Source organism: Musca autumnalis, unplaced genomic scaffold (assembly GCF_047663935.1).
Source record: "Musca autumnalis isolate F117 unplaced genomic scaffold, ASM4766393v1 scaffold_3, whole genome shotgun sequence".
NCBI classification, from domain to species: domain Eukaryota; kingdom Metazoa; phylum Arthropoda; class Insecta; order Diptera; family Muscidae; genus Musca; species Musca autumnalis.
The window spans coordinates 70,740,866-70,747,470 of NW_027411866.1; the positions used below are offsets into that span (position 1 = coordinate 70,740,866).

At 35.2% G+C, this 6,605-nt stretch overlaps 1 long non-coding RNA gene across 2 annotated transcripts; it reads right to left on the reverse strand.

The window, feature by feature from the left end:
• Positions 1-1,664: 1,664 nt before the first annotated feature.
• Positions 1,665-5,715, reverse strand: LOC141398604 (uncharacterized). Of its 2 annotated transcripts, none has more exons than XR_012411674.1 (3): positions 5,491-5,692; positions 5,146-5,401; positions 1,665-5,090 (listed from the first exon to the last, which is right to left on the reverse strand). It is a non-coding gene; the product is annotated as an uncharacterized lncRNA (long non-coding RNA). The 2 variants fall into 2 exon arrangements; XR_012411675.1 differs by having other exon boundaries at positions 3,761-5,090; positions 5,155-5,401; positions 5,491-5,715.
• Positions 5,716-6,605: the final 890 nt, after the last annotated feature.

Below are 6,605 nucleotides of genomic sequence, written 5' to 3' on the forward strand. Positions count from 1 at the left end.
TGGAGCTGGTTCATTAATTGGAGGTCGAGGAGTTTCCTCTCTTGCTCTTTCAATGGGTGGTAAATCGTGGGGCCAATCCATTTCTCGACTCGGAGGTGTTGATTTGTCTGGTGGACTTGATTGTTGCGACAGGGCTTCCCTGACAGCTTCGGCAATTGCTGAACGCATTTCAGCCTTTATGAGTTCTACCACTGATGCCTGAGATGTCTCCAAAGCCTGTGTGCTATCAAGACTTCCATTATTACCAGGGCTGGCTCCTCTTATCGTCAAAGGGCTGAACGATGGTCTTGGTATAGAGCTAATTTCTTCAGCAATCGGTTGGGTTTCCTCTTCCTGATGAACAGTCTGCGAACTACCATTGGCGACATCTATATTTTCATTCGGTGGACTTTCTTCTATTGCTGCCAACTGTCCAGCAGCTTTACTGCTTGAGCGAGTGATTACACCTTGCGACTTGGATGTACTGGTATTTTCCATTGTCACCAGTTAATTAATTTAACACAAAAGAGAAAAATGTTGATTGGATTTCCAATCCTCAACGATGTTTCCAGAAAAAATTTCCAATTTATTTCAATCAAAACTCAAGTGAATCAATTTTATTCCCAAAATCATCAGAAAATCTCCAAACGTCAGTTTAGAAAAAGCCAAATCTCGAAAATGTGTCTCTAGACTAAAATCTCATAAAAATCGCAAAAACTCATAAAAATTGTAGCAAAAGCTTGACGTAGATAAATATAAACCAGAAATCATATATTTCTCTCTCAATAGATCAGAGAAATCAAAATATTTATCAATGACAAAAAATGTTTTATAAAGTCAAAGGTATCTGTAAAGGTTTGGTTTCAGTCAACTAAAAGAAACAGAAACTTACAACACAACTGAATAACAAACATAATTGAATCCTCTCCAAAAGCTTTTTCAAATATTTGTGCACCTTTTAATAGACGATTATGATGTCGCTAATTGCTGACGACCAAAATGTACTAATCGCGAATGACTATACATCATAAAAGTCTAATATAACAACAGGAACATCATTTTAAATACTTTGTTGCAAAAACGATTGGATCTTGTCATATCTACAAGGGTCCAAGACACACAAAATATTTTTTCTAAATGGTGATAAACTAGAAAATAATTTGAATTAATTTATGTTTATAGCAATTGGGAGTTACCATAGAAGTAATATCTCAAGACAAAAACAAAAAAATTAATTTTCTGAATGTTCTACAACATAGGGTTCAGGGACCTCAGGACCCTGAAAACCAATTAAACGTTGCTTTACGTTGCGGCGCCATTTGTAATGTTGCATGTGGCTAGCTGATGTGCGCGGTGGCAAATGTCATACCCTGGTGGATTTGGTATGAATTATAATATTTTTGTTTGGGCTCCGGCTTGCTCGTCACACACTAGCACATGTACATTAAGTGATGCACAAAACATTTAAAAAGAAAAAAAGAAAACGAAATTATTTATTGCTACCAAATGGATGTAATAGTTTCTGGGGCCCCTGGTGTTATCGGGTGCCCATTCGCCCTCCCTATGGATCCTGTTATGAATCCCCATGTTTTATGAGAACCCCCAAAAAGTCCGTTGACTGAACCTGTACCTTTACATTACCTTTATATCGATTTTCAATCCATTATAAATGTTGCTTAGTGTTATTTAAATTTCATTTCATACCTCTTTTATTCTATAGGTGGTTTTGTAAACAATGGGTTAATAAGCTTATTCAATTAGTGCTTATTATTATAGGGCTTATAATTAACGATATTAAAGTATGATTCCTTATCTGTTATACTAAAGATAAAAAGTAGGAACTATAAAGTTTAACGATGACGATCCCATCTATATGTGCTTTTGTGCACAACAATTTATCTATATTCGAATCCACCCTACCTACTAGAGTTGTACAATCTAGTTCATTTGAAAGATCTAGTTCAATAGCTCAGCTCTTTAAACTGAACTAGGTCAGTAATCTAGTTCATAGTTCACTGTCCAGTTCAATCATTCGGATAAAAATCGTTCACCGGCTCTTAATCGGTCGTTTGATGAAAACGCATACATACACCAAATACAAACAAACAAAAGACTAATATCGACACCTCCAAATAATAGTATATATACTATGTCGTCAAATGTCGAATTGCAGATACTTGGATCAAAAATTTTAGCTAAAATACAAAAAACCGAAAACCGTTAGATACCGTTATATGCGGGCTCTACCAACACATGTATCAATGTGAACAGTTTTTCGTATTACAGATAGTTGGGTCAAAAATACCGAAAATGGCAGACGGACATGGCTAGATCATCTTAGAATTTTATACTGATCAAGAATATATATACTTTATTATATCGACACCTCCAAATAATAGTATGCTAAGTCTAAAAAGTGAGTTTAGCAGGAGAAGCTCTCAAAGTTTGGAAATTTTTTTGAACTTCAGTACTATGCTAAGCCAATATTTGTTTATAACTTCTGTTCCGATTGACCGATCATTACCAAAATTTGACAGAATTTAAGTTAAAGGACGTTCGAGACCTCCAAATAATAGTTTGCTAATTCTGAAAAGCGAGTTTTGCAGGACAAGCTCTAAAAGTTTGGAAATTTCTTTGACCTTCAGTACTATGCTAAGTAAATATTTGTTTATAACTTTTGTTCGGATTGTCCGATCATTACCAAAATTTGACAGAATTTAAGTTAAAGGACGTTAAATATAAAAATGTAAAGAACTTGAAAACATGCTAAGTCGACTTAGCGTACTATTGTTTGGAGGCGTCGATATAATTTAACTACTCCATAACAAAAATATTACATTTACATAGTTTTATTGCATTCTTAAAGAAAGATTAATTAATTTTAAAACTTCCCTCCGCAAAAAATCTCATCGCAGCGCACACTTTTCAAAGCGGGGGTATTGCTGTTGATCTGTAACTTACTTCGAAGTCATCCTTTAACGTTTCCACAATGGAAACTACGACATCCTTTGATCCAAGATCTTGTGATTTAACACCGCTAGACTACTTTCTGTGGGGCTATGTAAAGTCATTGGTCTATGCGGATAAGCCACAAACGCTTGACCATTTGGAAAACATTCGCCGTGTTATTGCCAAAATACGGCCACAAATGTTGAAAAGGGTAATCGAAAATTGGACGTTTAGATTGGACTACATCCGCTTCAGCCGTGGCGGTCATATGCCAGAAATCATATTTAAAATCGAATGCCACAAGATTATCTTTCGGATAAATAAAATTCATGTCAATCGAATAATCCATCGTTGTTTTATTGCAACTTAAGGGGTCGACTATGCATTGCAACTAAACTTGAGTAGCGTTGTAAATTGTCAGCACAACTGAGATGAAATGTTGTATTATTGATGTCAACCCAACTGGGTTGTCGATAAACGTGTTATCGATCAGTGTTTTTTCAAACTTTCATTACGAAGGCATCCCTTAACATAGACGACGCCGCCACTTTATGTATTTGTGAACGACATGTTGAACTAGATTGTGAATCGTTCGTTGATCGTACGGTCACCGACTGATTATAGTTCAGTGAACTATTGAACTATAATGAACTATATCGACTGATCTAGTTCATACGCTCTTTTCAATGAATCGTTCAATTGAACTAGTTCGTTCATGAACTATACAACTCTACTACCTACTCGAGCTCGACTAGGGTACTGTATAGTCAATGTTCTCAAGAAAGATAAATGGGAAAATCATATCAAATTCACAAAAAGATAATAATAATCATGAGTTTACAGTCTTGATAGACAGTGTGATAAATTCTATTATGCCTAAAAGTATGCTTCATTTACTAAATAAACTAGATTACAGAGCGTAGAAAATGTATTTGATTTTGCCTTATTGTGAGATAACTACTTTTTGCACAAAAGTAGGTATGACGTCATGATAAAATATTTAAATAATTCAAATATCAATAATTGTATAGTGGAGGCTTATAATTTTCAGATGTATAATCCTATTGGGTGTATAATCACGGAGTAACAATAATATTTAAAAATCCAAATAATTTTAATAAAAATTACGTTAATAATCACTACCAACAATGACAAAAAAAAAAATGTTCTTTGATTTGGACTTACGTTCAATGCACAAAAAAGTACTTATCTTGTATTTTGTCCTCTAGCAATGACGTCCGGTAAATGTATCCTTTATTTAGTATGATGAATTTTGATGAGATGTGCAGGCATGATGTGAAACAATTTATGAGTTGAGTGATGGCTTGAGTGATGATTTTTGATGAAAACTGGAAAATTGGATGGTGTGTAGAGACAATATGGCTATTGATGAAACTGTGGTCCGGAAGCTAAAGTTGAATATGGCTATGGCTGACGATTGCAAAACGGAATTGTGATGAAGCAAAATTGTTGAGGGTGCTGTTTATGGCGAAGTTGTTTGTGTTGCTAGTGCCGATCTGTTTATCGCTAGATGTTGTTGGGACGGCTTACGACTTCATCGGCGGTGTGTTGCTTATATTCGAAGACCCAAAAGGTGGTGTAATTTGACAAAGCGTGTTACCATGGATGTAGGCTGGTGTTGGTGCCACGTGGGTTTTGGTTTGGGCTTGTATGACAATCGACAGGTTTGGGGTACAAAAGCAATTTTAGTGTTATACAACGGGTGTGTACAGGTTATCCCCAGAGGAAATTGGAGCGTGTCTGTCACTTACGGATTACTTAATAATTCCACTGTGATATAGTCCAGGGGCAGCGAAATGTGATGATGATATGAGATCACTGTGCACTGAGATGATGTTGTGCTTTTCCAAATCGCTGGTGCCGCTTAATTTACCTTGGTGATGGACACGTGGTGGTATGGTGGCCGTAGGTGTCGATGGCGCTATTGCTTGATGGAGTTTGCAAATGGATTTTTCCGTGCACACATAAAATTATTAACTCCAAACTGCTGACGAGGTATTGCTTTGCAGATGTATAAACGAGTTCGGCGGTAAGACACTATTGGAAACCACAGGTGTTGGTGTGGAATCCGGCTTATTTAGCTGCAACAATTGCTCTGTTCCTTTACGTGCCTGAGGTTACCATTTCTTACCATTTTTAACCTGTAAAGTGTTCCCTTACTTTTAATAGCATACAATTTATATGATAGCAGTTTACCATTTTTACCATTTTCTGCCACTGTTACCATTTTTAAAAGTAAAGGAACAGACCAAATATTTGTAACAAACGCGTTCGGACAGGTGGTGATGATTTCACAGAAATAAAATTGCAGTTTTTTTTTGTTGGCACTCCATGTGGGTGGCAGGTTTAAGTAACGGGATCTTGCGTATAAAGGCACGTGGTGTTATATACCATATAATCCGCACGTGAATCCAATTACTACGAGTACCGTTATCGGTACAGCATGCAATTTCTGTAAAATTGTAAAGAAATTTACAAAGCTGTTTTTGCAAACATATTTCAGGGTGGAAATATAGGGAATTGCTGCGTTTTAACACTCACCTTATCCTCTTAAAAATCCAATTAGGATATACGAAATTAGGTTTGACTTTGCCGAGAGGAATTTACAATTCCTCTGGAATTTTCCTTTACTTCACTAACGAACTCACTTGTTGATTGTCTTACCGCTTCGACTCGTTTTTATGCAATGATTGCAATTTTACATGGAGTTGTTTTACATGCCCGAATACATAGCCGGTTTGTCATGTTCGTGTTGCCATATTGTTCAATTAAAATGTCAATCATGCTTGACGTACGATGATTGAACTAAATGAATACGATTCATACGCTAAGTCGTTATTAGGTGGAGGGCGACATAACAAGCACACATTTTGCATTAGTTCTTTGTAGTGAATAAATATACAATCTATGGAATGCATTGTGAATTGATTTTTCGGTTCATTCAAAACTTGATGCGCAAGAAAGCATTTTGAGGATACCGAAGAAGTTAACATGTATTATGGGAGGTATTTCAGTGATTTGAAGTGTTGAATATATGTGTGTTCGTTTACTCACAATTTGTACAAATTTTTACTGGATACTGTGTGTTTACTCTTCAGTACAATGCAAAAGGCCTAAGTCGTTTACAAGAAGTTACTGGACTTGTACAAATTATTGAGTAAACGAACACACCTTATGTTTTATAAGTAAACTCTATAATAATAAGTGTGTCTGCGTACTCGATAATTTGTAATAATTATTATTGAATGTTGTTTTTTAACACAAATGTTCAGTAAAAGAGAATGAGTTGAGAGACTTGTTTTGAAATTTTTATTACTGAGAACTTATAAGTTTTACTGAAGGAATTTTGTTCAGTAACATTTTGTGGCTTTAGCAGTTGTCAAAAATTTTAAATATTCATATATCATAATCGTCAATATTAATCAAGTTGACAATTTGTACTGAATGTTGTCTTTTTACGTTTTTAAGTTTTTTCTTTGAATGAGTATAAAATGCTTTACTCTCTAAAAAGAAGTTACTGAGTAATATTTACTGAGAAAGTACAAGGACAAACCTATTATATGTTTGTTATTTAAAACTAAATATGCTTTGGACTTTGAAAACACTTTTGTATTCATGAACAATTCTCAATATATTCACTTCAATAAATACCATTG